The following is a 15,350-nucleotide window of genomic DNA, read 5'->3' as shown; positions in this document are numbered from 1 at the left end:
TAAGATGGCCATTTTTACTATATTAATCCTGCCAATCCATGAGCATGGGAGATCTTTCCATCTTCTGTTGACTTCATTTTTCAAAAGTTATTTTTAATTTATTTGAATGTGCATGTCTGCATGTGTACCATGTGTCTACAGATACCTGGGGAAGCCAGAAGAGGGCAGTAGAACCCCTGGAATGCAGTTCCAGGTAGTCACGAACAACTCAGTGTGGGTGTTGGGACCCCAACCCTGGTCACTTCCAAGAGTAGCTAGTGCTTTAACCACTGAACTACCTCTCCAGCCTCTTATGTTATTTTTTTTTAAATAAAGAAATTTAAGAAAATGTTTCAAAGCATGCATCTAGCAGGAGACTAAACACATAGGATTAGATCATGAAAGTGACCCATGCCCTGAAGCTCCTAGACACTGCTGGTCTTTATCAGGGACTCAGTGAGTGGTGGAAAAGTAGGCTTGAAGATTTGAATCTTGCTGGAGTAGAAGACAATGTAGGCTCTGTAGGAACCCATGGGAGGCTCTTAGAGTCCCTTGAGCTTCCTCAGGAGATGAATACCCAGACTACAAAGAAAGCAGCAATCCCCATAGAATCCTCTGTGGCCACTGTCCATTCAGGAATTAATCTGAGGCTACAATGAGTTCTATTACCTGCAAGAAGCTCTGCAGTGGCTCCCCGGGAAGATTTCCATTCCTGAGGTCAACCCAAAGGTCCACATGTTCCTCTGGGCAACAAAAGTTCACTGAAGGGTTGGGAGGCCCCAAGAAACTGCCTTGCTAGGCTTGAGAGCATCAGAGGTTTCCTCTCACTCAGAGCTTGGCCACTTGGTGCATGCCTGAGATCAGGCTGGAGACTGTTAAATGCTTCACGTTTAGCTATGACAAGTTCCCTGCAGTGTGCTTCATGGTTCACTCACTGTGCTGATACAGCAGGAAGTGAGCTTGTGGCTCCCACATGGAACTGGCTGGAATGGGGATGGGGGATAACTGCCCCAACAAAGGCTTAGAGAGAAGGTTTTTGAGCACTGACACCAAAGTTCCATGCTTGTCAGACCCAGTCCTACAGTGCAGTAAGTGACACATGAGGGCAACGATGGGGAAAGATCCAGCTTGGTGTTCTCAGGACCAGTAGAGCTTTTTGAGAGCAGTTGAGAGAAGGCGTCTGGGGAAGGAAGGATTGAAGTCCAGATGGGAGGGGTGGTTTGAAAGAAGAGGTGTAGGAGCTTACTGGTAGCAGCAGGGAGCTGAGTCATCAGGGGAAGCTGAGCTCTGACAGACAAAGGGAGGGCAAGACTGATGCCCACTATAGGCCAATCAGTCAGTGAGTGGCGGCTCAACATACCTCTGGAAAGGGAGCCCAGGACACAGGAGAAATCCTTAGAGGAAGAATTTGGTATATGTTGGAAAGAATGTTCTGGTAGTCTCTGTCAGTACTCAGTAAGGAAGGCACCTTTGGAAATAAACTCTTATATTAAGACACCTTTAAAGTACCCTCTCCACCCTCTTTTTTAAACCCAGCTAAAATTCTTTGAGTGAAAATAGAATCCTTAAAGGCATTCCTGTTGGTCACTTCTATAGTGAAACTTAAGCATGACCAGGGAGCAGAGGTGCTCCTCAACATCATCTTAGGACACAAGCTGTACACATTCCTCAAATATTCCTGTTTGCCACTTTCCAATGTGTACTCTATGACTTGAACTAAGCATGCAAAAAAAGAAAAAGAAACAAAAGAAAAGAGAAAGCCTGCCATCTTACTCCTTGAAATAAGACATTAAGCCAACTCAAGAATGTGCTCCCTAACAGAGAATGCCCAAGAATGTGTCCACCCTTTAACATGGTGGCTCTCAACCTGTGGATTGCCACCCCTTGTGTGTGTGTGGGGGGGGGGGAGTCAGCTAATCCTTTCATGGATGTCACATAACATATATACACTGTGTATCAGATATTTACATCAGGATTCATAATAGCAGAAAAATTACAGTCATGCAGTGGCAACAAAAATGATTTTATGGTTGAGGGGGTCACTACAGCATGAGGAACTGTATTAGAGGGTTGAAACATTAGGAAGAGTAAGAACCATTGCTTTAATGCCCTCACAGATGTGTAGAGTCTCTGGAAATAAAATCCTGTGCCTCCTCCCTCTGGCTAAAGAAGGCTTTGCTTTGCACATGCACCATGCTCCTCTACCTGCTGCAGTCAGGAGTTCCCCCCCCCCTCTCTCTCTCTCTCTTTCCTCTCATCTTGGCTCTGCTTGACTTTGGCTTGGGGTCACCAGTATGGGGACTCATCTGCAGCTCTGGGAACACCTGGGGATGGCCAGCCGGAGCTTCTGAATGGGTGAGGGGCAAACTGCAGAGCTTCAGCTTACCACCAGCTTCCCTCCTCTGCTCTTTGCTGAGTGTCTTAGCCACATGGAACCACATACTAGAAAAATATCCTGAGATGAGGTGCAGCAGTATTGAGGGCAGAGCAAGGACCATGGTCAAAGAAGGGACACCCTCCCCCCAACTCCATTTTTTCTCCTTTCTCCAGCTCCTTCCTGATAACATAGAGCCATGGTCAGGACACAGTAGCTCACAGAGGCCAGCTCCCTGGACCCCAGATTCTAGTCTATCAGTGTCTCACTTGTTTCTTGCTCTTTGCCCTTGTGAGAAACACCCTTACTTCCCATCCTGCCCTGAGCTATGAGATCTCTCTCAGGTGATCAATCACTGAGAGTGGTTCCTGAGCCTTTCCCAGTTTGGTGGCATTGGGTGGGCTCTTTCCTCTGTCATGCCCCACAGCTAGCTTCCCACATTCCTCCTCCTGCCTGCAGTCTTGATGGAAGCCTTTCATTCTGGGTTTGCTGCCCCTGTTTTACCAATGGGGAAAGTAAGGCTGAAGCAGAGACTGCTGTGGTCCTAGCTACACTGACACTGTACCCCTGGCTCACATGTCTGGCATTTGTACCCCAACAGGTTGATGCTCTGAGATTCTCAAGGACAAGCCTCATCCTTAACTGACCATTTGTCCCTCTGCAGGTCAAGGACACTGGCCACCTCTCTCAGCACTGGCTCTCCTGCCAATGAAGAGCCTTTACAAGCACCCACCACCTACTCAGCCAGTCCTTGTTTGCATTTCCCTTTCTCTGAATTTCTTCCCTGGCAATCTCACTTCGTCTATCAAAATCCCTTCATTTTCCTACATTTTTAAAAGGCTTAGTGTCTTTTGGAGAATGGTCCAGAAAAGGACAAGGTGGTTGTGCCCCACCAAGTCACCAAGCATCCTTCACTTACCCCTTCCTCACCCCACCCAGGTGACAGAGGTAAGAGAGCTCCAAACCCATCTCTTCAGGTGCCCGAGGTGGAGGAATCAAGCATTATGAGTACTTTCTATGGGATAGGCTCAGATGGGGAGTAACTCAGCCAACATCACAGCTGGTATGCCAGAGAAGCAACACTGAAGCTAGGGACTGTGTCTCTCCATTGAGTCAGGGTCAGCATAGATACAGCAATTTTGAATGGTGGCTGTTATGCCCAAGGCTTAAAATTGCCACATGGAAATATATACAGCCCAGACACTGGTAAATACTGCTAACCAGGGATCTCCCAGATGTGCAGAGGGCTAGTCAGTACTCCACCAATCACGACCCACAATCCCAGCCAGCACCCCTACCATCAGGACCTACCATCCTTCTTGAAAATCTTCTTAGAAATATATGAAAATAAGGACAGTTCCACTTGGGGACAAGCCAGATCTATCTCTAGAAGCACTGCACTCCCTGGTCAGTCACTAGACAGAACTCTGTCCCATCAACCTCACCCATGAAATAATGACCTAACATTCGAGTTTATGTTATCAGTGTCTTTTAGTTTGGCTATCCCACCTCAGCTGCCTGGTCATCTCTGTGAACACTGGCTTGTTGGCTTGCAGAGTTGAACACCCACCCACCCCTGTGAGGTTCTCTCTGAGAGTTTGCACTTGTAGAATCTGACACTTCTGTTCCATCTTTCGTGCCTGGACTTTTAGAATGCACCTCCCCACAACTGATCTCCCTGAGTCTGTTCTTGTTCCCATAAACATTCCAAAATAGCCAGCAGTTGCTCCCTGGAGACCCACAGCTCACAAGCAGCCAGGAGAAGTTAATCAGAGGCCCTCAAAGCCACAGAAGTGCCCAGGCTTCCAAACCACTGCATGGTGGCCTGCTGTGACTGGTGGAGCACATTCCTCTATTACAGCTGTGGTCTTCAGATGGACCTTCAAGGCTCCACTCAGTGTGGGCTACCTCACAGTTATGCATGCAACACCAGCTCCCAGCCTGCACATCTCAGCAGTCCATCTCCAGGAGGCCCATATATAGGTTCCTGGTGTATGGAAGCTTCCTTAAGTCTCCTTGTCCCCTCTAGAGTCCACCCTGCATCCCAAGGCACTGTTTCTGCTTGAGGTTCTCTTCCCCAGTATTTACACATTTGTGGCCAAATGTCACCTCACTGAGACCTTTACTCAAAGATCAGCTTCTTAGTACCCAAACGCCATATTCAAAACCACAGCCTTTCTCCCCACCTCACCCTTGACCCAATGCTTTCCTCTTCCCCCATTTATTCTCCACCTTGTCATACACAAATGCTAAATCTCCTTTGCTGCTTTGCTTGCGAGTAAAGGTTAGCTCCCGAGGGCAGGACCCAACGTTGAGGGATTTCCCTAGAATTATGAGCCAATCTGCCTCTACCTGGGTGCTTTTTATGTAAGTCCACAGCTAGCTTCAGATTCTGCCGTGTGTACCCCAGGGAAGAGATTTGTCCAGCCTTCACAATATCTGACTTGTCTTAACTGTGGGGAGGGGTCCTCCCAGGAAGCCCCTGCCTGTGCCTTTGTATTTCAGGAAGAACCTCTTAGAAGAAAGAGAAAGAAGGGTGCAGCCTACACTGAAGGCTTCCAAAGCATCCGGTGCTATGCCAAATCCTGTGTTATTTCACTCGTTCTGACCGATAATCTCTAAGTGCTTATTGGTGTCTCCACTTCACAGATCTCAGGCTCGGGGAGGTAAAGGAACTGCCTATGCTTACTGGGCTCAGTGGGTCTTTGATCTGATGCTTTAACATTTCTGGCCTTGCCGTCCCTGGAGATAGCAGACTCTGGTCTGTTAGCAATGCTTCCAGGTACAAATCTCAGCAGAGAAAGGCCACCTCTTCTGGGAGCGCTTTCCCGCTGGTCCACTAGCCTCCTGCCCCCACCAAGCCAGGGACGGAGACTTCACCTTTGACTTGGGAAGTGCACATGATTCACAGCAGACAACCCTGAGCTATTCTGCCTGACTATCTGCCTGCTGTTCCTGTGAAAGCCACAATAAGAGCTCTTGGCAACCCTTCTCCTTTCCTGCCTCCATCTGTTGCTGCCTCCTGGTCAGAACAAGGCTCCTTGTACTTCAAGCCCCTTGGGCACAATGAGCTTCTCTTTCTGGATTTGTGAATTAAAAACTCTTTCTTTTTGGTATGTTTGTGTGTTCATGTATGTTCATGTGTGTGTGTACACCAGAGGTTGCTTTCAGGTGTCTTCCTCAATTGCTTACTATTATTCTTAATTTTTTTTAGACAGTCTCTCACTGAGCCTGGAGCACACCATTTGGTCAGGCTGGCTGTCCAGCAAGCCCGAGAGGCCCTCCCATCTGCCTCCCCAACCCTGGGAGCACAGGCATGAACTGACATGTATGATTTTTCACATGAGTGCCAGGTACACTCAAGGCCTCAAGCTTGAACGAGAAGCATTTTACCAACTGAGGCATCTCCCTGGCCCCTCGAATTGTCTTTAGAGGCAGTTTGCCTTGTAATGTGCTGTCTCACCATGCTTGGATCATAATAAAATATATTCCTTAAAACAGTTAAACTAGTAAGCTTTTGCATAGGAGGATACAAGCCCAGGACACCCAACTCCAAAGTCTCGTTTGCCTTAAGCTGTAATCCAAAGAGCATTGTAGTTTCTTTCCCCCAATGGGCCAGATTCAGGATGTGGTGAGCCAGCCTGGTCTCTGAGGCAGGAAAGCAGCATGCTTGCTTCTGACATAAGCTCCAGGGCCAGTCCAGAGCTGCCTCTTCCCTTGATAAGATGCCAGACTTATGCCTGTAGAAGTTGAGCCTAATTCTTCCTCTGAGCCCCATGCTCCCAGAAATAAGACTCAGACTCAAAATATATATTTACAAATACCTTGCCCATATACCTAGGCTCTTCTCTGACTAGATCATAACTTAAAATAACCCATTTATTATAATCTATTCTCTTGTATATGGTTGGTTACCTGTCTCAGATACCACACATCCATCTGATCTCATCTTCCTGGGCAAATCTCTTGCACCTCACACTCTCCCAGAATCCTTTCTGCCTCCTGAATATCTCACCTTCTATTCTACCCTACCCTCTAGGCCATAGGTGTTTTAACTGACAGGTGATACATCCATTCAATATGCAACATATTCTCTCTACACATGCCCACCTCCTCAACTGTAAGAAGTCCCTGGTGATTGTCAGCTTTCCTTGAGGCTACTATTGTTAAGAGTGGAGTGAAAATGGCAGAACTGGCTTAGCTTAGCACCCAGCACAGAGGAAAGCTGGATGTCCATGCACGGCACATAAACAGACACATAAGCTACGTGTATGTGCCATGCTGTCTTGAGGTCTTGCTGCTGCCTCGGCCTAGTTACATTTCCCCTGCTTTCTCTGCTTGCCCACCTCCTATCCATCCTAGAAGCTCAGCCTGGTCATTGCCTCCTCCTTGGACACCCCTCACATAGTCTGCGATGCACTGTAGACACCACTTCTGGCCTTGTCTCAGCACTCCAAACATTACTCCTCCATAACTTCTACTTCAAAATCACTTTCTGGAGACTGTCTGCCCCACTCCATCCCTGAACTATGGCTCTCCTTTGGAAAGAATTGATTTTAGATCTCCATTTGTATGTGTTCAAGTGTGTGCATTTGTGTGTATGTGTGTGCATGCACATGTGTGTTTGTGTATATGTGTGTGTACATATTCACACATATTAATATACACACATGGATGTATACATGTACGTGGAAGCTAGGAATTGACGTGGGGCATCTTTCAATCACTTTCCATGTTGGTTTTAAACACAGGCTCTTTCATTGAGCCTGAAGTTTCTATTCAGCCAGACAGGCTAACCAGTGAGCTCCAGGGATCTTCCCAATTCTGCCTCCCCAGTGCCGAGATTACAGGTATACACTGACATGCCTGGCTTATTTTTTTCTTTAATATAAATGCCGGAAATCAAATGACTTTGCTACGCCATTCCCCCAATGCTTGGCTTTTACTTCTGAGGAGAGAAAAGCTGTCTTATCCACTCATATAGGCGCTGTGCCAGCCCAGTAGTTGCCCAACATGATTCCTGAGCAAATGCCTCACACACACTGTTTCATAAGCAATGCCAAAAATGCAGGCTCTGATAAAAGCCGCTGATTCTTTGGCCAAGGGGTGCCATGAACAGACACCTGGAATTTTCCAAGGCTAGTGGGCATGGTTGTCTTAATTGCTCACTTAAATCTACCTTTCCCACTACTTCAGTTTCCAGTGGCCACTGGAACAAAGAACCACATGTGTCCTGGCGGAGAATAACCACATTTATCACGGCTCAGTTCTGGAGGTCGGGGTCTGATTTCTGAAGCGTTGGCAGGACTGAGTGCCAGCTGGAGGCTCCAGGGAGGATCTGCTTCCTTTGCCTCTCAGCTTCTGGAGCTGCCCACATCCCTTGGCTGCTGTCCCGTTTCTCTGTCTTCAAATTCAGCAGTGTGGAATCTTTATGACTCTCTTTCAGCTTTCACTGAGGCATCCTCTCCATCCCTCTGACCTGCCTCCTTCCTCTCTGGGACAACCAGATGATTGGATTCATCTTCATCAAAACTCTTCATAGCACCAGCACATAGAATGTGTCAACGATAGGTTCAAGGTTAGGAGGCAGACACCTTGGCAAGCCATATTCAGCCAGCATTCACCATCACTCATCAATAGCCAGACAGTTATCCCCAGATGGGGTGATTTTGTCCCACATCAGGTATCAGGTGATGTCTGGGGGACATTTTGGTTCTTACAGCTCAGGGTACAGGTATTGCTGGTACTCCACAGGTGGGAGAATGGGAGGTCACCAAGTAATCCTGCACTGAACAAGGCAACCCCTGAAGATGAGTCATCTACCCCTACACCTAATCACACTGAGGTTATGATCTGATGCTAGCACTTTCCCATACCTTTCCATGTTCTGTCAAAGTCAAACAAATAGCACCTGGCACCAAAGATGAGTGGCTACCCTGAAAGAGATCCATGGGTGTGGATGAAGGGACATTGGGGCAGGACAGATTGTCTCTTGGCTCTGATAAAGAATGTCAGTTTCCTCTGATGGTAATTTTGTTTGTTTTTGAGACTGAATGTATACATAGTTCTGGCTCTCCTGGAACTCACTATGTACACCACTTGCCTCTGCCTCCCAAGTGCTGAGATTAAAGGCGTATGACACCATGTCAAGTGGTATTTCTTTCTTTTTCTTTTCTTTTTTATCCTGGCAGTCATCTTGATTATCAACTTGATGAGACTCACAATCACCAAAGAAGCAAGCCACTGTGCATGTCTGTGAGATAGTTTCTAGTTGTGGTTAATTGACATGGGAAGGCACATGCTAAGTAGGAGCAGCACCATTTTCTGAGCTGGGGTCCAAGACTGAACAAAAAGGAGATGAGTTGATCATCAGTATTTATCTCTACTTCCTGACAGCAGACGCAGTGGCACATGCTTCTGCCGCCATACCTTCCCCACCTCGACAGACTGTGTGCCCTGAAACTGTGAGCCAGAATAAACCCTTCCATCCTCAAGCTGCCTCAAGCCAAACAGGCAAAAAACCAATAAAGCTCCTGGGAGAGAGCCATGGCCCTGTCTTAACCACACACCCTCCATTACGTTTCTCCTCTGGCTACCACAAAGCTGGAGGAGGTGGGAGACACCCATGGAGATCTTCTGGGCACTGGGGCTCAATGAGTTAGTCAAAGGGCCACTGTGGGAACATGGTGCACCTCAGGGAGGGAGCACTCTCCCCACAAGGAGCTTGAAGGTCAAATACCAGCATTTAAAGGACTTGCAGAAGAGCCAGCTGCACATTTCCCTGGATCCTTCCTCCTAAAATGTCATCAGGAATATCAAAACACCTTCTCTGCAGCCAGCTGGATAAAGGCAAGCCTCTGCCTCAGAGACTCTAAAACAAAGGTCAGTCACTCAGCTGAATGGCACAGGGCTTGCGGATGCCGGAAACTGACTAGCTGGAACACATGAAGCAGGCCCCCTTCATCTGCCCTCCCTGCGCAGTCTAAGAAACCCCTTACACTGAGCAAAGGACTAGACTGCCCAATACCCTGTGGCTCCCAAACATGATAACATTTTAATGGAGTCTAAGAGACGTCTGGGAAGGAGCATGGCCACAAGACATCTAGCTTGGGTAAATAGCCTTGTAATCTTGGGCCATGAAGCTACTAAGACTCAATTTATCATTTGTGAGCAAGAGATAAAAATACAGGCTTTGAATATGCAATGAATAATGAATCTTTGCTTTTATATAGCTGTGTGTACATATATATATATAATTTCTATATACATACACACACATATATATATAGCATGCATAAATATACAAACTAAATATATATATAGGATGCTTTTAAAGAGTGTAAGCATATGTTGTCTTCACATATATATATTCCATATGTTCTTGAAATTATATTCATGTACCTACTTATTTTTGCCTATATCCACTAGAATGTGTGCCCTCAGAGAGCAGAGCCCTCTCTGCTTTGCCCATCATGGTACCCTGAGTCCAGTACTGGGAAGTCTTTATCCCCTTGGCATACTCCATGAGCAGATAACTGCAGAGAACATAGTCCTGATACAGAAATTCTGGAACACGGCTTAGAGAGAGGCTGAATACTGATAACCATTTTTGCTCTGGGACCTAAGTCCTTGACACCAGGAGTCCTGGAAGAATCAGGCATGCTTTGGATGGCACAGTGTTAACATCAGCCATTGCGCTGGGCACTTCATTGGCATCAGGAGCTGAGTGTCACCCACTTCTCCCTAAACTCCTGGGGGTAGGAGGGGTTGGCAGCAGCTCGCAAAGGACCACTGAGAGGGTGTGACAGAAGGACCCCTGTACCCAAGGGCCACAGATCCATGAGGTGCTAAGCAAGGTCAGCGCTCACGGGGGACAGAACCTTTCTTCTATGTGACAGCCTCCAGCCTGCCCAGGAGACAAGTAGAAACCAACTCAGAGTGTTTGGCAACAGGAAGCCCTGGCCCCAGGACACTGACATGCTTCCTCAGGATATTCAGGGCGGGAAGGCTCTTCAGAAGCTGCATGGAGGCAGTTCTCTCCAGGACGGTGCTGCAGGGCTCAGAATTCCTGCATCGGATGCAGATGTGCGCCTCTGGCCTCACAGTTGAGAAGCTGCATGGAGGCAGTTCTCTCTAGGATGGTGCTGCAGGGCTCAGAATTCCTGCATCAGATGTGGATGTGCGCCTCTGGTCTCACAGTTGATTGAGTACTACCACCAGCCCACCCTTGAAGACTTCCCACTTCCTTTTCCTTAGCATCAGAGGTGGCCGGAGTGCAGAGACACTTTGGGAGTCCCTGCTGCCCTCCTTCCCGTGGCTGATGCCCAAAGGAGAGCTGAGAGTCTACCTGGCGCCCCTCCCAGCGGCCAGTCCAGTGGACGTCAGCAGCAGTATTTCTTGCCTTCTCTCTGCAAACTCCTACCACAGAGCTGATCTGTGCAAGCACAGCTCCCCTCCTACCCCCATGAGGACCCTGTGGTGCTAGGGATGTACACTGAGGTGACCCCATTCTTTTTGGCCCTTGCTGTTAAGGTCCCAGTTTCATTAACGATACTGGAAACATGCTTGATCTCAGGACTCAGCCCCGAATCTTCCTAAATTCTGCAATACATTTTTCCATATTTGCTGAGGTTCTCTCCTTTCTACTAGGCTCCAAGATGATCTACTGACCTCATGAAGTGCCTTTCACAACTCCACTAAAAAGCTGCAAGAAACTCTGCTGCCTTTCCCGTCCCTTTCTGGCTTCATTACACCCAACACTCTCTACGAGAGAAAATTAAATATTTGCTTATCACTTTTTTATATGACACTCGGACTTCATGAGGGAATGGGGTAGGGAGTCTATTTTGATTCTTAAAGTATCCGTCCCTGGGTCTCACCTCATGCCAGGTATACAGTGGGTGGTTAATAGTTACTTCCCAAAGGGAGGAATGAAGGTCCAGTTGTAGTTGATGCTGTGGTTTCTGAACTTGCTGCCCTCTATACTTTCCCCTAGAAGCCACCTTGACTCCTGGGCCGGATCAGGAAGCCCAGGCCAGTTAGACTTTGCAGTGTCTTACACACAAACACTCTGAAATAGCCAACGACCAGTTTACACACACTGATTTTAATAAGATGGATTTGGTTTGCTTTTCTTGTGAGTTTTCTTTAAGTCTCCCCACATTTCCTCAGTTGTCAAGGGTAACCAGAGCTGAAAGGGCTACCCTGGGGCAGGGCACACAGGTCTCAGTTTCAAACTGCTGCACATTCTGTGTAACAGCACAGACAGAGACGTCATGTGACTTTAGACAAAAAGGAGCTAGAAAGGTGGTGAGCTGGAGTTTCGGGGTCAGGGGATCCTGTGTGTGGACACCAAGCAGAATCTTCATGGAATGGTCTCCAGAGAGAATGGGAAAGGTGTGGGAGAGAGGCCATCCTGGAGACACAATAGTGGTCATGTCTGGCCTTTGCTGTGTCTCTCCATTTTGGTGATATATAAAAGGAGGCCAGAGGAGACAAGAGAACTTTACATCTGTCTCTTTCCTTTTTATTTCTAAAGATTTATTTATTTATTATATGTAAGTATACTGTAGCTGTCTTCAGACGCCCCAGAAGAGGGCATCAGATCTCATTACGGATGGTTGTGAGCCACCATGTGGTTGCTGGGATTTGAACTCAGGACCTCTGGAAGAGCAGTCAGTGCTCTTAACCACTGAACCATTTCTCCAGCCCATCTCTCTCTTTCCTTAGCAGAGACCAAGACAGTGGGCAGCCGGGGGATTGAGATTCTCCATGGCAGACTTATGTGCCACTTGTCTGCAATGCTGCCATGTTTCCTGGGAATGGCAGACTGGCACTGAGGAATCAGAGAGAAGAGCATCACTCCACTGGAGGCCTGTCTGGCAGTGCTGGCACAGACACAGTCATGACTCAGCATTGCGAGTTATGGCCCAATGCAAAGAGATGGTTTTTTCAATAATAAATTATATATATTCTTCCAAGGAGCCAAAGGAGAAAACTTATAGGTCTCGTCTATAGCTTAGACCTCTGACCTTCAGCTCCCATGGCCAAGTCACTGTCACTTTCCAGTGTCACTTTATGTTAATCAAGGGGGTGAACAAATGCTTTGAATTCATATTGGAAATGCCATCTTCAATTGTACGTATTAATAGCACTGGGAAGTGGACCCTTTAGGGGGTCATTTGGGTTGAGTGAGGCCACGAGGCCAAGGAAGCCCCCATGAGATCAGGAGAGGATTTATAATGAAGAGAGACCCAGCCTATCCTATGTTGTAATCCCTCCAGCTCTATGATATCACAAGACCTTCACCATGTGTTAGCACCATATTCCTAGACACCAAGCTTCCTAAAGTAAATCTCTATTGTGAATTTCCAGCCTCAGGTGTTTTATTATACCAACACATTTTTCCTCTGGACTTAAGAGGATTTGAGCCAGTGGCTATGTGAACCAGACATGACAGAAGCCAAACACTTCTTATATAGGGAGAAAGAAGTCCAGGAGAAAAGAAATGAAGTGCACGCTTCATGGATGCAGTAGCCAAGAGCTGGGCCCCTGCCTTTCTCCTCCTGTAGATCAGCACAAAGGTGCTTCAACCTCCACTAGGGAGAAGTGTGGCTAGGGAGGCAGAGAAGGGAAACTGAGGCTTCTTGTGTAGCATTCTGTGTCCTCACCAGGGGAGGAGAGGCCAACTCTCTGGGCTGCCAGCGGAAGAGAAAGGCTGGGAAGAGCAGAGGGAGTAGGCACTTGCCTTTCTGAGTTGGTTGGATGCTAGCAGAACTTGTGCTATATGTTAAGCCAAGGTGAAGCTAAGGGTCAGGTTTCCGCAGTTTGTACACATGTGTGGTATGTGAGACCAGGGGAGGACACCAGGTATCCTGCTCCATTACGCTCCATTTCATTCACTTGGCACAGGGTCTTTCATTAAGCCTGGAGCTAGGCCAGAGGTCAGGGGGCTCAGTGATCCTCTTGTCTCCTCACCCCAGTCCCTGATATGATGACCATGCTGAGCTAGAGATGGAGTTCTGGCCCTCATGCCTGCACAGCAAGTCCTTTCTCCCACTGAGCCATCTCCCCAGGGTTTTGATGTGAGTAGAGCCCATGACTTAAAATTGAAAGAACAAACTAGTAGGGAGGTTGATAGTTAAAACAGAAAGACACTGAAAAGGATCCAAGACCAAATGCTTAAAGGAAAATCAATGCTTTGGTGTGTGATTTCATGTTTTCTTAGAGTCGTTTGTCTTTCTCATCTTATTCTGTTATATATTGGTCTGGAGTTACCTGTGTTTATTTGTGTGTATACATGCACACGCACACACACCTGTGTGTGTGTGTGTGTGTGTGTGTGTGCACGTGCATGCCTGCCACAGCATACATATGTAGAACAAAGGACAGCTTGTGGAGTCCCTTTACGTGGGCCTCTGTGATAGAATTCAGGTCATCAGGCTTGTATATCAAGTACCTTTACCTGCTGAGCCATCCTCCTGATACTATCTGTGGGATGGGGGTGGGTGGTAACCCCTGGGCAAGGCATAGTGTTTGGAGGGTATCCTACATGCCACAACAGTTGTTTCGGGGCAGCAAGAAACATAAAAGTCCTTTGTTCACATGCTCTTTGATTCATGACCTTGGGCAACTTCTTTTTTTCTGTGTCTGATCTTCCCATGTATAAAGCAAGGGCAGTGGACTCAACTGCTTCAGTGGTTGGCATCTTCCACCCCTGTGCAAGTTCCAGTGCTCCTGGCCAAGTGTCATAGCAAAGTCTAGCTGGGCATGCCACATGCTCGCTATGCCAGAATGGAGGCAGAGTAGAAACAGGAGAAACGCAGCAAGCTCACGGGAAGACTTGTCTGCCTAGTAATAAGTTCCAAGTCAGCCAGTGCTACATAGAGAGACCCTGTCTCAACAAGCCAAAATTTAAAATAAGCCAAAAGCAAAATCTATCTGGGATTTCTTGGGAAATATTTTTCCTAAGAAAAAGCAAGCCTCTGGGGGTATTCCCTGAGCAGGACGGTCCATACCATGCCATCTAGTCCCATTCTGGGGTCATAGGTCATTCTACCTTTATACTACAACCCCATTTCAAACAACTTTCTCACTCAGGGACTTCCAGCCTTTCCCACTAGCTGACTGAGTGGGTGGAAGGGCACACACAGCTCAGACCCAAGGGGTTTGCACCATACTGGACATGTGCAACAACCAACTTCTAATTGGTGGGACTCCTAGGAAGGTTCTATCTTCCTTAGCTCTACCTGGAAATGTTCAACTAAGTAATTGCTGAAACCATGGTTTCTGGCACACAATGCTTGTGTATCTCTGGGGTGGGGAGCCCATTAGGCTCTTCCTCTGGATGCTGCCTTCCACCCCACTCCCCTTGCTCCACTGCTGGGTTCTAACTGCCCTGCATATTCTTACTTTCTGGTCATCATCACCATAACTCTCATGGAGAAAGCTTTTCCTACCTCAGGGCCTTTGGACTTTTCAAAGCTTAGAAGGACACTTCTGTGCCTCTCTGCTTGTTGTTGACACCCAGCCCAAGTCTGTAAAGACTTCCTCTGACTTCCGCCTCTAGGGCGATCCCTCTAGCCCCACAGCTCAGGCCCACAGCAATGTGTTCAGGTGTGTTGATGAGCTTCCAGAATCATGCTGGCCTATGACTCTAGGCGATGTGCTGTGGAGATAATTGTACAGCTCAACAAACTTTCACAGCACCCACCACAATTCTTATTCCCACCTTAGAGATAAAGGAATATGGCTGGGAAGTGAATCATCCCACACCCTAAGTCTACATGGCAGAGCTCAAGTTGTGTGCCGCTCTCTGCCTTTCCCAGTACCGTAGGCTGCTTTCCAAACCTGCCTTAACCCAGAATGGCTGCCAAGATGGCAGGAAACCTGCACCAGCGAGGAGGTTGGAACAGCCTTAGCATCTTTCTAAATACCCTCAGTGTGAATGGCACAGAGAGAGGAGGAGCTATCCCCTAGCTAGCCAGAAGCAGTGCCA

General features: G+C 47.6%; 1 protein-coding gene and 1 long non-coding RNA gene across 2 annotated transcripts in view; one reads left to right on the top strand and one right to left on the bottom strand.

Annotated features, from left to right (window-relative positions):
* The window catches only part of LOC116084888, a 28,872-nt gene extending 17,723 nt beyond the window's left edge, over window positions 1–11,149 (top strand). Inside the window, exon 2 of the long non-coding RNA XR_004116307.1 lies at window positions 11,003–11,149. This is a non-coding gene — a long non-coding RNA (uncharacterized LOC116084888). The remainder of the gene's footprint in view (window positions 1–11,002) is intronic.
* Xkr6 (XK related 6) overlaps window positions 1–15,350 on the bottom strand; it is a 218,513-nt gene that overhangs the window by 9,838 nt on the left and 193,325 nt on the right. The window lies entirely within an intron of this gene.

This window comes from Mastomys coucha, unplaced genomic scaffold (assembly GCF_008632895.1).
Source record: "Mastomys coucha isolate ucsf_1 unplaced genomic scaffold, UCSF_Mcou_1 pScaffold9, whole genome shotgun sequence".
NCBI classification, from domain to species: Eukaryota; Metazoa; Chordata; class Mammalia; order Rodentia; family Muridae; genus Mastomys; species Mastomys coucha.
The sequence above is the reverse complement of the archived record's forward strand: the minus strand, read 5'-3'. Positions and strand labels throughout refer to the sequence as shown.